Source organism: Mastigoproctus giganteus, chromosome 8, assembly GCF_048544385.1.
Source record: "Mastigoproctus giganteus isolate SK-2022 chromosome 8, ASM4854438v1, whole genome shotgun sequence".
NCBI lineage: Eukaryota > Metazoa > Arthropoda > Arachnida > Uropygi > Thelyphonidae > Mastigoproctus > Mastigoproctus giganteus.
In genome coordinates this window covers 61,135,924-61,151,192 of record NC_143582.1, presented here as the reverse complement: position 1 = coordinate 61,151,192, position 15,269 = coordinate 61,135,924, and the positions used below count along the sequence as shown (strand labels likewise).

Genomic DNA, 15,269 nt, shown 5'->3' with positions numbered 1-15,269 from the left:
ATCGAATCCACTTTCATAGAGGCTGTATATTATCTGCTGGATTCGGGACAGGTTTTTGGTTTTTTTTGGTTTGAATTTTATTGGCGCATTAGCATCTAAGGCTATAATGCGCCAAGACCAGGTAATATATAAAAATTTATCCTTTCAGTGGCCTAAGTAGTTAGGCCACCATGTCCAGATATATAATAATGTTGTTGTTGTTGTTGTTGTTGTTGTTTTTTGGTGCAAGGGCTGCTTAGGCCATATTGCACCTATCACCGTTATAAATGTTACATATGCATGGTGATTGTGATGGCATTACTCAAAAACGATCATATAATTCGATATTTTTTGTGAAATGAAAGAACTCCAGTAGATTAGCGTCGTTACCTATGATGTGGCAAAGTGTCAAAGGTTCTTTAAGGTTTGGCAGAAAGCTAAAAGAGACTTGGCGGGCAGTGGTGTATAAAGTACACTCAATAAGAATATGCTTTATTGTGAGTGGACAGTTGCACTGTGTGCATTGTGGAGGATCATTACCTGTGAGGAGATAAAGGTGGGTAAGGTGACTATGGCCAATTCGCGCTCTAGTTAAAATTACTTCCTCCCTCCTGTTCATACGGAAACTGGAGGTCCACGATTGCGGTTCAGGTTTTATTTGGCGGAGTTTATTGTGCGTTTGGGCTTGCCATTGAATTCTCCATTGTTCTTTACACATTCTTCGAATGTTACTTTTGTAGTCAAGATATGGGACGTAATGCTGTGATAATTCACTGTCGGATGGATGTTTAGCGGCATAGTCTGCACGTTCGTTTCCTTGTATCCCAGCATGGCCTGGGATCCAACAGAAAATGACCACTCGTTGGAGTTCTTGAAGATGCATCAGTTTGGATTTTATGAGCTTTATTAAAGGATGTGTTTTAGGAGAATTGTTCTGTAAAGCTATAATCGCACTTTGGGAGTCTGTATATATCATGCTTTTATGGATGGTCAGATGGAGGATATTTTCCACTGCAATTTTGATGGCGTATAATTCAGCTGTATAGCTGCTGCATTCATTGGGAAGTGATACAGAGAAGGTTTTATGAGGGAAAACGGCTGATGCACCCACTCCACTCTCAGATTTTGATCCGTCAGTATATATTTTTGAAAATTGCAGATAATTTTGTGTATGGGCTATATGGAGTTGTTGTATATTAACATTTGCAAGAGAGTGTTTTCCCCAGTTTAGAAAATAATTGTCACAGAGTGGCATAATACACCTCCATGGGGGATCCGTACTGCTTAAATCTTGTAGAACTTTATCGGGATCTATATTCCAGGTTTCTGATAGTGCTTGAGCTCTGAGAGCAAAAGGTTGAATTGCTCTTGGTTTATTTTTCTATAGAATGTTGTGAACTGTGGGTCGTTAAGTATCGGCCTAATGGGATGGGTAGGTAGACTTTGGATTTTAGTTGTATAGTTAAGAATTAACATCTTTCTCCTGAGGGTTAGAGGAAGTTCATGAGCATCAATATAAAGACTTTGGACTGGTGAAGTTCTATAAGCGCCTGTAGAAATCCTCAGGGCAGAGTGTTGAATTGGTGCAAGTCGCGCTAGTACGCTTCCTCTAGCAGAATCATACACCGGGGCACCATAATCAAGGCGAGATCTGATTAGGGCTCTATACAAATGCAGTAACGTGTACCGATCTGCACCCCATGATGTAGAAGAAATGACTCTAAGTACGTTCATTTTTTTCAAGCAAGACGTCTTTAGATGTTTAACGTGCTCTATGAAGTTCAACTTACTATCAAAAGTCAGACCAAGCAGACGAATGCTGCTCACAACTGAGATAGGTTGATTTGTTAAGTGTACTTCTGGATCTGGATGCATCTTCCTTTTGTTGCAAAAGTGAACTACTTTCGATTTTGAACAAGAGAGTCTATACCCATTCTGTGCCATCCATAACTGAATATTATTAATTGAAATTTGGAGCTGCCGCTCAATGAAAGTCATGTTTTGAGAACTGCAAGAAAAAGTGAGATCATCTGCATAGAGGTATGAATTCACAGTGCTGGGCATATATTTAGTCATATGGTTTATTCTTATTGCGAATAAGGTGGCGCTGAGCACAGAGCCTTGTGGGACCCCTTCTTCTTGTATATATGTTTGAGAGAGAACTTGTCGGTATCGGACTTGAAAAGATCTGTGCTGAAGGAAATTCAATATGAAGTACGGTAAGTGGCCTCTCAGGTCAAGGGAATGCAGATCTCTTAGGATACCAAAACGCCATGTGGTGTCGAAGGCTTTTTCTACATCAAGGCATACCATGACGAGATGCTCATTTCGAATGAATGCATTCCTGATGTTTGTTTCCGCTTTGACCATGAGATCCAGGGCTGATCGATTTTTCCTGAATCCAAATTGATTGTCAGAAATTATATTTTTAGAGTCGAGAAACCAAGTAAGTCGACGGTGAATTATTTTTTCCAGGGTTTTGCTTAAGCAGCTGGTGAGAGAAATAGGTCTATAGTTTTCAGGAATGGAATGATCTTTTCCTGGTTTCGGAATTGCTATTATATAGGAGTGGTGCCAGGAACTGGGGAAACAATGTTCAAGAAAGATGCGATTGAAAAAAATGAGCAGTGAACAGACCGATTCTTTATTTAAGTGTTGGAGCATAATGTAGTATATCCCGTCGGGGCCTGCAGCACTGTGTTTTGAGCTAGATATGGCTTCTTGAAGTTCAAGCATTGTAAGCGGCTGATTATAAGGTAAAGTACATTTACTCGTAGATCTGAAGTTCAGTTTGGACTTTTCAGCTAATGCTTTGATCTTCTGGAATGATAGATCATATGCTGTTGAGGCAGATAGCTGTGAAAAAACAGTCCCTAGGGCATTGGCTATATCTGTAGGAGAAGAAAGATCCTGTCCATTCCAGTTCAGAATTGGAGAGGATAATTGGGGAACTTTGCCACTTAGTTGTTTTATTTTCCGCCATATTATTCTTGAATCAGTATTCTTATTAATCGAGCTCGCAAATCGAATCCAAGATTCTCTTTTAGCTTTCTTCCTAATGTGACGGGCCTTGGCTCTGAGTCTCTTGTAGTTTATAAGATTGGCGGTGGTGGGATATTTTCGAAACAGATTCCATGCTCGGTTTTTTTCTTTTTTTGCACCTTTGCACTCTTCGTTCCACCAATAGTTTATGGTTCTATGGGTTGTTGACTGTGATTGTGGAATCGCAGTGCATGCAGCAGCCAGTATTTGTCTCGTGATGTGATCGGTAGCTGTGTCAATAGGACAGCTTTCGATGATCTGTTCATCAAAGGACACTCGGGAAGTGAATTTTGCCCAATCTGCTCTGTGAAATTTCCATTTTACATAGTTTTGGGAAATTATGGAATGTCCTGTTTGAATTTTACATATTAGCGGAAAGTGATCACTATTTAGCGGGTTGTCGAGGGCCGTCCACTCAATACTAGGGAAGAGGATCGGAGAGCATATCGAAAGGTCTATTGCAGAAGTTGTACCCGTAGAGAGATGGATGTAAGTTGGCAAGCCAGTATTTAGTATAATCAGATTTTGTCTGTCAGCAAGCTGTTCGATAAGTTGTCCTCGTCTATCTGCATTGGGAGAACCCCACAATGGATGGTGTCCATTGAAGTCACCCAATAAACAGATAGGGGTTGGCAACTGCTGAATAAGATCTTCCAGTTCATGGATAGTATAGGAGTGATTGGGCGAAAGGTAGATGGAAACAATTGTCAAAGTAATACCAATCACAATACGTGTTGCAACAGCTTCGATGGAGGTTTGTAAAGGAATTAATCTGCAAGGTACTCGTGAGTCTATGAGTATGGCTACCCCTCCGTGAGCATTATTTGTAGCAATTCTATCTTTTCTGAAGAGTGCATAATTCTTAACTGAGAGTGATACATGTCGTGTTAAATTTGTCTCTTGTAGGCAGATGCCTACGGGATGGTAACGATCAATTAACTCGTGGATATCATCAATGTTACTGCGAATTCCTCTACAGTTCCACTGTATGATTTGGTGCATTATTTGGTTTTGTTACTTGAGGTGGATTCTGAGTCTTTTTTATTCCCAGGCTGTTTGTGGCGATCGAGTTTCATTTTCTCTTTTCTTGGAAAGGTTGGGCGTCCGGTATCCAAGACATCTTCTGCATGAAGATCTAGAATAGGTTCATTTGGGTCAGTATTGTTATCAGTGTCCATATTTTCTGAAGTAATATTGTTTGTCTTCCTATTTGTAACTGAGTCGGTTTTTGACTTTGAATTATCTGATGGTCTATGTGGGGTTGCAGGTGGGACTGTGACAGGGGTGTTGTTGGCTCTATCTACTACCTTTTGCTCTTTTGGAGTCTGTTTCATTGTTGGTGACAGTATAGATCGGGCCCAATCTGCAATCGACATGGTTGGGGGAACTGATACTTCAGTTTGTGTTGCTGTTGTTTGGTATTTTTGCATTGCTGCTGCATATGTGTTCTTAGGTGCGTTAAGCATAATTTGCTTTCTTGCCTCTTGGTATGTGACTTTTCGTTCTACCCTGTACTTTTGGATTTTTTTTTCAGTTTTCCATAGATCGCATGACTTGGAGTAGGCTGGATGCACGCCTTTGCAATTCAGACAGTGTGGTGTTTTGGCGTCACAGTCTGCTTGCGAATGTTCTTTCGATCCACAGTTTGGGCAGACTGGATCTCCTCGACAAGCCATTTGTGCGTGACCAAATTTTTGGCACTTGTAGCATCTTATAGGATTCGGGATAAAGGGTCGTACTCGGCAGTTGAGATAGCCGGCTTTGACACTGGATGGCAAGATAGGTGTTCCGAATGTCAGGATGATGTTGCGGGTGGGAACAAGTTCTCCATCTTTCCTGATCATGATGCGTTTGGCTTGTATCACTTTCTGATGTTTGAGTTCTTGGGCCAGTTCATCTTCTGTTACATTTATCAGATCCCACTCTGCAATTACTCCCTTGGAAGTATTTAGTGTTGCATGAGGGGTAACTTGAATGGGTAGTCCGCCAAATACTGTTAGTTTCAACAGTCTCTCAGAATGTGCGCGACTCACTGTTTCTACCAAGAGGTCTCCAGATCTTAGTCTTCTCACCATTTTGGGAGAGCCCGCCACATTTTCCAAACATTTTTGAATAAGAAATGGTGAGAGAGTGCTCATAGATTTGTCCGACAGACTATGTAAGATAAGGAATGATGGGCATTCCTGTTGGTCTGTGTCTGTACGCAGTCGTTTAGACTTTGTTACATCGTGAGAAATTTCATGATCAGCATTGTTGATGGTACTGGATGAGCGCCTAGGCTGCTCAAGCTCTGGGTAGTTGTCGTAGTCCATGTTAGGCTCCTTTTTGCCCTGGGAGGTTGACTTTCCCTCCCAAGTTTCCGGCTCCGCCACGGGGAGGCAGGAGCAGTGCCGCAAGGAGGCCAAGCGGTTAGATAAGTTAGTTGGTTAGTAAAATAGAGTAAATATATGTATTGAAAAAGAAAGGTGAGTTTCCTTCCTGGTTCTTACTTGTGATTTTTCAAGTATAGAACTAAATTATAAATGAACTTCCAGTAAAGAACGATATAACTTAAAATGAATTTTTATCACTGGGAAAGATCGCTGTATATTCGCACTTTGAACGCTTGACCTCGAATTCGCTTGGCACCCGGGGCCATATATAATAAAAGCTTATCAATAAAAGAAATAACAATAACGTATACATTTTAAATACGAGTAAAAACCTTAATTGATTTGAAAAAGCTAAAAACAGCAGACACATTGTCATTGTCGGATAAAATCTGACTGAGTGTATACGGCTCAGTCAGATGATTAAAAGCGGTAAAACGGGTGCTGCTAAAATCTGGACAGTCAATTAAAAGGTGTCTCATCGTTAAAATTGTGCCACAGGACACACACATAGGAGGGTCATCAGCCCTCAGCAGAAAGGAATGAGTTAAATGACTGTGTCCTATGCGGGTCCGGGCAAGAACAACTTCCTCCTTACGATTCCTGCGCAGACTAGACTGCCACGGTTCAATTACAGGCTTTATAAGATATAATTTATTCCCAGTCTGTCTATTCCACGAATCCTGCCATTGGGAGTGAATCTTCTTGTGTATTATTTGCCTGTAGTCTGTATAGGGGACTGACAGGCAGCGGTTATTATTGGGAATTGCTGATTTGGCTGCGGCGTCAGCCAAATCATTTCCCCTAATCCCAATGTGGCTGGGAATCCAGCAGAAGCGGATATCATATTCACGTCCACGGAGGAAGTGAATCTTCTGCTGAATACTAGACAGAACTGGATGAGGATTATATCTCACAGATATTAAAGCCTGTAAGATGCTGAGAGAGTCTGAATATAAAATGAACCGTTTGTATTGGCATTCGCTAATGTGATCCAAGGCTAACTCTACGGCGTGCAGCTCTGCAGTAAATATGCTGCATTCAGAGGGAATCTGCTCCGATGTAGTGCTGTCTGTAAAGACAGCAGCAGATCCCACATATGATTCCGACTTCGAGCCGTCTGTGTAGACTGGCGCGAAGTTAGAATGTTCAGCTCGGTGTGCTGAATGAAGCTGCAGGTAGACCGATGATGGAGTGTCCGACTTTCCCCAATTTCTAAGGGAAAAGTCACATGCCGGGACATGAGCATGCCAGGGTGGAAGGGGTTGCTTTGGTGTTTGGGCAACCTTGTCTACCTTGATATTAAGTTCTATGAGTAGCTCTTGGAGGCGAATACCAAAAGGGCGATTGGCAGTCTTACGGGTGTTGTATAAATTTTCCCATCGTGGCTCAAAAACGAATGGCCACGTGGGATGGTCTGGCAGGGATTTCAATTTTAAAACGTACTTTAAAGACAACTGCTTACGTCGAAGCGATAACGATGGTTCGTTTGCTTCGACGTACAAACTCTGGACAGGAGATGTGCGATATGCTCCAGTAGCGATACGGAGGGCCTGATGATGGACAGGGTCCAGCCATCGAAGGGCACTGTCTCTGGCTGAAGAACATACTTGGGACCCATAATCCAATTTGGATCGCACAAGTGCACGGTAAAGCCGTAGAAGGGTGCATCGATCTGCACCCCAAGATGTAGAGGACAGCGAGCGGAGAATATTAAGGCCTCTTGTGCACTTTGTGCGGAGTTGACGGATATGATCCAGAAAGGTCAGTTTTTTATTGAATATGAGTCCCAAGAATTTTGTGTTCGCTGCTACTGGAATAGCATTTTGTCCGAGCCTTAATTCAGGTTCAGGATGAAGATTACGCTTGCGACAAAAGTGTACGCAAACGGTCTTCTCCGGCGAGAACCTGAAGCCATTAGCAAGTGCCCAGGAATTAAGGCGATCAATGGCTTTCTGCAGTTGTCTTTCAATAACCCTCATGTTGCATGACTGACAAAATATGCTAAAGTCATCAACATAGAGGGCGCCGTTTACAGTTGGAGGAAGTTGTTCTGTGATGGAATTTACTTTGATGGCAAAAAGCGTGACACTTAATACTGATCCTTGTGGTACTCCCTCCTCTTGGCTGAAGGGACGAGAGAGTGAGGATCCCACACGAACTTGGAAAGATCGATTGGCTAAAAAGTTTTTAATAAAAATGGGGAGTTGCCCCCTAAGTCCAAGGCTATGCAGATCTTTTAAGATGCCAAATCTCCAAGTTGTGTCATACGCTTTCTCCATATCAGAGAACACCGACACCAAGTGTTCTCGTTTTAGGAAAGCATCCCGGATGGATGTTTCCAGTCTAATAAGATGGTCCAAAGTGGACCGGTTCCTTCGGAAGCCGCACTGAATATTGGAGAGAAGGTCATTTGATTCTAAGTACCATATTAAACGAGAATTGACCATTCTCTCCAGGACTTTGCACAGAGAGCTAGTCAGAGCAATAGGACGATAATTGGTGGTGACTTTTGGATCCTTTCCTGGCTTAGCAAAGGCAAGAACGATTGCCTTGCGCCAGGAATCCGGAAACTGCCCTTCAAAAAAGATTCTGTTATACAGAAGGAGCAGATAATCCATAGATTTTGGTGAAAGATGCTTAATCATTTCATAATGGATGCCATCTGGTCCAACAGCACTCGCTTTGGAAAGAGCGAGAGCTCTTTTTAGTTCCTGAATAGTAAATGCCTCGTTGTAGGGAAAAACGCTCTTACACTTAAAATTAAGTGCCTGTTTTTCAGTTTTATGTTTCAGGACCAGGAACTCTGGGGAATACGAAGATGTTGCAGAGATGTTAGAGAATGTTTCCCCAAGAGCATTGGTTATTGCAGTTGGATCTGCAATAGCGCATCCATTATAATCTAGGATTGAAGAAGGGTGGGATGTATATTTTCCCTTCATTTTCCGGATTTTATCCCAGACTACCTTAGAATTGGTAGCCTGGTTAATAGATGATGTAAAACGGATCCATGATTCCTTTTGACTCTGACGGCGAATGTAGCGTGCTTTGGCTCGTGCACGCTTGAAGGCTATTAGATTAACAGTGGTAGGATATCGACGGAATATCCCCCACGCTTTGTTTTGAGCCTTTTTTGCTGCTGTGCATTGTGAATTCCACCAAGGTTTGGGAAACGGTGGAAACCGGGCAGATGTTTTTGGAACGGCATTCGCAGCTGCTTGGACAATGATTTCTATGATGTACGTTACTGCGTCATTGATAAGCTCCTGACTGACTGTACTAAGATCAAAATTTGCCTGATGTTGGAAGGCATTCCAGTCAGCCTGATCAAACTTCCACCGTGGTAACCTAAAAGGAAGACACGGTCTCCCACTGTGTAACAAGGTTATCACAGGGAAGTGATCACTTGCGTATGGATTTTCCTCCACTTCCCAAGTGAGTGAAGGTAGTAGAGAAGGGGAGCAGATAGAGAGATCAATGGCAGAAAAGGTACGGGTAGGCATGTGGAAGAAGGTGTTTGTTCCAGTATTTAGAACGGAAAGGGCATTGTCATTGAGCATACGCTCTATGACCCGTCCCCTTCCATTGATGTTAGCACTACCCCACAGTGTGTTATGTCCATTAAAATCCCCAAGAAGTAAGAAAGGGGGAGGCAACTGCGTTACAAGATCATCAAGGTCTTCCTGGGAGATGTCAGTCCAAGGTGGCAAATAAATAGAGCAGACCGTTAATAAAAATCCCACCGTAAGGCGAATTGCAACAGCCTCTATGCTGGTTGTAATTAACAAGGGCTGAACTGGGGTCTGATTACTCACAAGGATAGCCACTCCTCCATGAGCAGGACCATCCGCAATTCTATCCTTACGAAAGATTGTGATGTTATACATGGTGGGGTCATCATTTGCTTTTAGATAAGTCTCCTGCAAGCAAAAGCAAACTGGCTCGTGCTTTTGCAGGAGGGCCTTGATGTCATCAGTATTTCGCCGGAATCCACGACAATTCCATTGTAGGAATTTAGCCATTATTTTGGCTTGGTGGGTCCATCAGGCAGCTTCCGAAGTGCTGAGGGCTTACTTTTATCAGTCTTGGCTTTATCGTTTTTGGGGAAGAATGGACGCTGTCCCGTGTCCATTTCTTCCTCCGCAAAGAGTTCCAAGACTGATTCATCCGGTACCTCCTTGCGCTCGACATCCATTGTTTCCGTTTTATCTGTTAGCTCTTTACCACTTGGTTTTGGTAGTGGTGGAGCACTCGGAGGTACGAATATAGGAGTGGCAGCTGATTGCGTTTTTTTGGTGGGCTTTTGTGAACTCAATAAATAGCGTGCAATCGGAGTGAATGACTCTTTTGGTGGTACAGTCATCTCTGTTTGTGTACCGATAGTGCACTTTGCAGAAACCTTCTGGGCATATGAAGGTTTCCCGCTATTTATTGGTTGCATGCGTCTTCTGGCCTCTGGGTAGGAGATATTCAGCTCTGTTTTTAGTTTTTGGATCTCTTTTTCATCTTTCCACCGCTGGCATACCCTGGTTGTTGTTGTTGTTGTTGTTGTTGTGTTTAACGACACATAGGCTGCTAGGGCCATATTGTGTCTTTCTAATAGTGAATATAACTATATTTTATGGTATATTCCTATACGATTTAGGAAAATAAATAGTTCTTTTTCATTAGAATCATCACCCAGAATCTGTAATAAATTTATTGATGACTGTGTATTAGCTATTGATTTAAAGGTGTTTAAGCGGATATTTTGAAAGTAGGGACAGTCCACTAACAAATGGCGAATGGTCAGTTGTACTTGACAGAATGTACATTGTGGAGCGCTGTCACTAGTTAATAGATATAGGTGAGTGAGGTGCGTATGCCCAATCCTTAGCCTTCCTAAAATTATTTCATCTCGCCTGTTTTTGCTGAAGCTGGATTGCCATAGCTTTGGTTCCGGTTTTATTTGGTAGAGTTTATTTCCTGAATAACCTTTCCAGATTAATGACCAACTGTTATAACATGCTTTACGGATAATGTATTTGTAATCTGTATATGGAACTTGAAAATTCTGCGAAGTGGTGGTTTCTGGTTGTTTGGCTGCATGATCCGCTCTTTCATTGCCAGCTATTCCAGAATGACCTGGGATCCAGCAGAATGTCACAGTTTGGTTTAATTCCTTACAGGCAAGTAGCTTAGAATGAATCTGTTTTATTACAGGGTGAGAAGAGTTGTTACCACTTATTATAGCAGTGACAGCACTGAGTGAGTCGGTGTATATTAAACTGGTTGTAATTAAAAATTCAGTTATCCGGTCGAGAGCTAAATTAATAGCATAAAGCTCAGCAGTAAAGATACTGCATTCTGTTGGTAATGAAACAGAAATGGTGAATGAAGGGAAGACTGCTGCAGCACCTACTTGAGTCTCAGTTTTTGATCCATCTGTATAGATTTTGTAGGCCTCTGAGTTAGAAGAGTGAGTTTCATGTAATTGTGCAATATTGGAGGGCGACAAGGTGTTCTTACCCCACTGTTGAAAATAACCGTCGTAATTAACAGAAATATTTGTCCAAGGCGGATCAGGAGGTGTCATGTCCTGAAATATATTGCTGATGTCTATATTCCATGCTTGAGTGAGTTCTCTAAGTCTAAGTGCAGCAGGTCGGTTTTCATTTGGCTTACTGTTGTAAAATGACTCCCATTCGGTATTATACAGATATTTCCAACTAGGGTGGGAGGGCAAACTGCGAATTTTTGCGGCAAACATCAAAAGTAATGTTTTCCTCCGAAGATGTAAAGGTGGCTCATGAGCTTCGATATAAAGGCTCTGAACAGGGGAGGTTCTGAAAGCTCCTAGAGAAACTCTCAGCGCACTGTGCTGGATCGTGTTTAATCGCTCTAAAGTAGTTCTTCTCGCAGAGTCATACACTGGAGAGCCATAGTCTAAGCGGGATCTGATGAGGGCTCGATAAAGATGGATCAGGGTATGTCGATCAGCACCCCATGACATAGATGACACACACCGGAGAATATTCAACTTTTTCAAGCAGATAGTTCTAAGATAAGATACATGTGCTTGAAAGTTCAGTTTCTTATCAAGTACGAGGCCAAGAACACGGACAGTGTGAACAAGAGGAATTGAAATGTTATTGATCTTTAGCTCAGGATCGGGATGCAGTGACCGTAATTTGCAAAAATGAGTAGTGGTGGATTTCTGCTCAGCTAGGCGGTATCCATTACGTAAGGTCCACGATTCTATTCTGGAAAGAGCAATTTGTAACTGTCTTTCAACAGTATTCATACTTTGTGACTGACAGGATATGGTGAGGTCATCTGCATACATGTATATTTGTATGGATTTTGGAAGTTCTTCCAATATGTGGTTGACCCGAATAGCAAATAGGGTAGCACTCAGTATGGAACCCTGAGGAACACCCTCTTCTTGAATGTGAGTTGCTGATAGCATGTTTTGGTATCGGACTTGAAAGGTGCGTAACCTTAAAAAGTTCTGGATGAATTGTGGAAGGTAGCCTCTCAACCCCAACTGATGTATATCTTTAATAATACCATGACGCCAAGTGGTATCAAATGCTTTCTGAATATCTAGGTTCACCATCACCAGATGTTGTCTCATGACAAAAGCGTTACGTATGTTAGATTCAATTTTGAGTAGTAAATCTAGGGTAGATCTGTTTTTACGGAAGCCATATTGGTGATCGGAAAGAACGTTTTGGGAGTCTAGCACCCACATGAGCCTCTTATGCACCATCCTTTCAAAGATTTTGCCCAAACAGCTTGTCAAGGATATTGGTCTGTAATTCTCAATTATGGAAGGATCTTTACTTGGTTTTAGAATAGCACAAATGTAGGAATGACGCCATGAGAGAGGATATGTATTTTCTGAGAAGATCCGGTTATAAAAGAGTAATAGTATGTAGAGATCGGCTTCACATAGATTCTTCAGCATACTATAGTGAATGCCGTCTGGTCCTGCTGCACTATTTGGAGATTTGCTCAAGGATTCTTTGAGTTCAGCTATAGAAAAGGGTTGATTATACGGAAGTGAGAGTCTAGTTGAAAAATTAAATTTATGACGTTCCTCAACAGATTTAATGCGTTGAAAGGAGGTGACATAAGAAGAGGAGGCGGAAATGTTATAGAAAGATTCTGCTAAAGCATTTGCAATGTCAGTAGAAGAGGATAGGTCCTGTCCATTCCATTGTATTATCGGGGACTGCTGCGGAGGAAATTTTCCATTGAGAGCTTGTATTTTTTTCCATATAATTCGTGTGTCAGTATTTTTGTTAATAGTTGATGCAAAGTTTATCCAGGAGTCACGTTTTGCTTTCATTCTAATTTGCCTTGCTTTTGCTCTGAGTTTTTTGTATAAAATTAGGTTGGCAGTAGTTGGGCATTTGCGGAACCGGTTCCAAGCACGGTTTTTTTCTACTTTAGCTTTAGAGCAATCCGTATTCCACCATTGGTTTTTGTGTACATGTTTGCATTGGTCTGATTTTGGGATGGAAATTTCTGCTGCATATAGGATTTGGCTGGTAATGTGGTCAGTTACGTCATCAATATGTTGATGTTGAACATATTGAGTGTCGAGAAGGACACAAGCTGAGTAGTTTACCCAGTCTGCTTTATAAGCATACCCTGGAGTAGGCAGGGTGCTCTCCTTGGCAATTTATACAGATCGGTTTGCAAGCTGAACATTCCTTGCTCTCGTGATCTTTCGAACCACATCGAGCACAGGCAGGGTTACCACGACAAGCCGTTTGTGAATGGCCTTTTTTTTTTGGCATTTAAAACACCTCAGTGGGTTTGGGATATAAAGCCTCACTGGGCAGTTTAAATAGCCTGCCTTGATGGAACTTGGAGGCCGTGGGGTGTTAAATGTTATGATGAGAACTCTGGTAGGGACGAGATTCGCATCCTTACGCATTGATATTCTCTTGACAGCCGTCACTCCTTGGTCTTTTAGTTCAGAGCAGATCTCTTCCTCAGAGACATGAAGAAGATCCCACTCTGAAATGACTCCTCGTGAAGAGTTCAAAGTTCTGTGGGGTGTTACAATGATCGGTATTCCCCCTATGGATGTCGCATTGAGGATTCTTTCTGCTTGCTTTGTACTTGAAGCTTCAATTAAGAGATCTCCAGAACGCAGCCGTTTTACAGATTTTGGTGATCCTGCCAGCCCTTCTAATCCTTTCTGGATAAAGAAGGGTGACATCTTCCCAATTGACTGCTCTCCGGTAGAATGGAGAATGAGGAAAAGCGGTGTTATAGATGGTGTTTTATCCTCAGTTCTGGCTCTTTTTGCAGAATTGCTCTCACTCTCATCTGATCGATTAGGTAGGGGCCTTGTTGGGGCCCCAGAAGAAAGATTTAAATTACTCATGAGAGTAAAGAAAAAAATGTCTGATGCCTAAGTACCTCACCCACCACGGAGCCCTACGAGGGGGCGCCCACTCGTGAACTAGCAGGTACTGCGTACACGAATGGGACGCCGAGTTCGCTTAGAACACCATACCCACGTTACCAATAAGTCTTTATTCCGTCCCAGGACCAAAGGGAGGGAGACTTCTTGGAACGCAGTTGACCCTAGCAGTATAAAACCACCCGCCGATTGATCCCAGTCGAGCCATTCCGGGACCGCCCGTCTTGTCGAAGCAGGGGCCAAAGTGGTGTATTAAGGCTGGGCCCCTCAACCACCAGGATCCCCCTTTCCGCTTCCACGGGTCGCGGCGCACGGCTGCACACGCCGGATTCCAACGATGTAACCCTGGAACCAAGGTATGGGCGTTAGATCCCAGTGATGCTAGTCTGGAAGTCCAGCAGCGTCACTGGGAGGTCCCCTCACCACGTACAGGTGCCCACGTCGAGGGGCTATTCGGACAATGTTCGATGTTACATCTACTAATACAAGCATTCATTTGGTATCCAAATATTCTGAACTGGTCTATTTGAACAAAAAACAATTTTGGTTACTCGGTTTCTTTTCTCTGAACATTCGTAGAAAATCTTTGAAAATGCACAACAGCTGGGAGAAAAACTAATAACAGAAAGTTTCTTAAACTATTTCTTATTGAAATCACTATTCTATTCTAACCAAAAATATAGAAGAAATATCGAACTTACCTGGTTTTTTGGTTGACCTAGTCACGATAGTCTAACAGAGAAATGATTGTGGGGAACCGTTTCTGGAAAGTCTCTTAATTTATTAAACTTCTTATCTATTCGGAGTCAGATTACTATGGAGCTCCCAAGGGAAATAATTCACCTGTTGATGGCTGCCCTTCTCGATATATATTTTGTCGACATCTGTTTCTCATGAGTATAAACTCATGAGAAAATCAGCAAACGGATCTTGATCGTCCTTGGTGGTTAAGTAATAATAATTCCGGTTCTCTTTTACAAGGACATAAGAATTTGATTTATTTCGACAAATTTAATTACTGTTAGAGTTAAAAGATTTTATATCCACTTTATAGCATAATTATAATGCTTAATATATTCTTAACAGAACTTGCAAACATTATCAGCGTGTCCGCATGCATCAGAATCCAATTTTAGAGTCTTCGCTATGAATTTATTGGAGTGACTAGTTCAGCTTATTTAGTCTGGTCTTAAAATTAAGTGTATACAGTGCGAGTCACAGCAAAATTCAGCATATTTTACAAAAACGTACACACTTTACAATCCGGAATTACTAAGCAAACAATTCTGCACTTGGATCAACGATAGCTTTTATCTTTAAAAATAGGTGCAGAAGGAGTTACGCTTCTGTCTTTATTGCAAGCTTTCACGACTATCTTTTTGTCCATCAATGTGTTTCTGTGGCCAGCAGACCACCGCATAGGTAATGAAGCGATCATAATTCTCACACAAACAGAA

General features: G+C 42.0%; 1 protein-coding gene across 1 annotated transcript in view; it reads right to left on the bottom strand.

Annotated features, from left to right (window-relative positions):
* Positions 1-14,579, bottom strand: part of LOC150081564 (uncharacterized) — a 52,083-nt gene extending 37,504 nt beyond the window's left edge. Inside the window, exon 1 of the mRNA XM_090379590.1 lies at positions 14,514-14,579. The gene's annotated coding sequence lies outside the window, so the exon portion shown is untranslated. The remainder of the gene's footprint in view (positions 1-14,513) is intronic.
* Between the last annotated feature and the right edge of the window lie 690 nt (positions 14,580-15,269).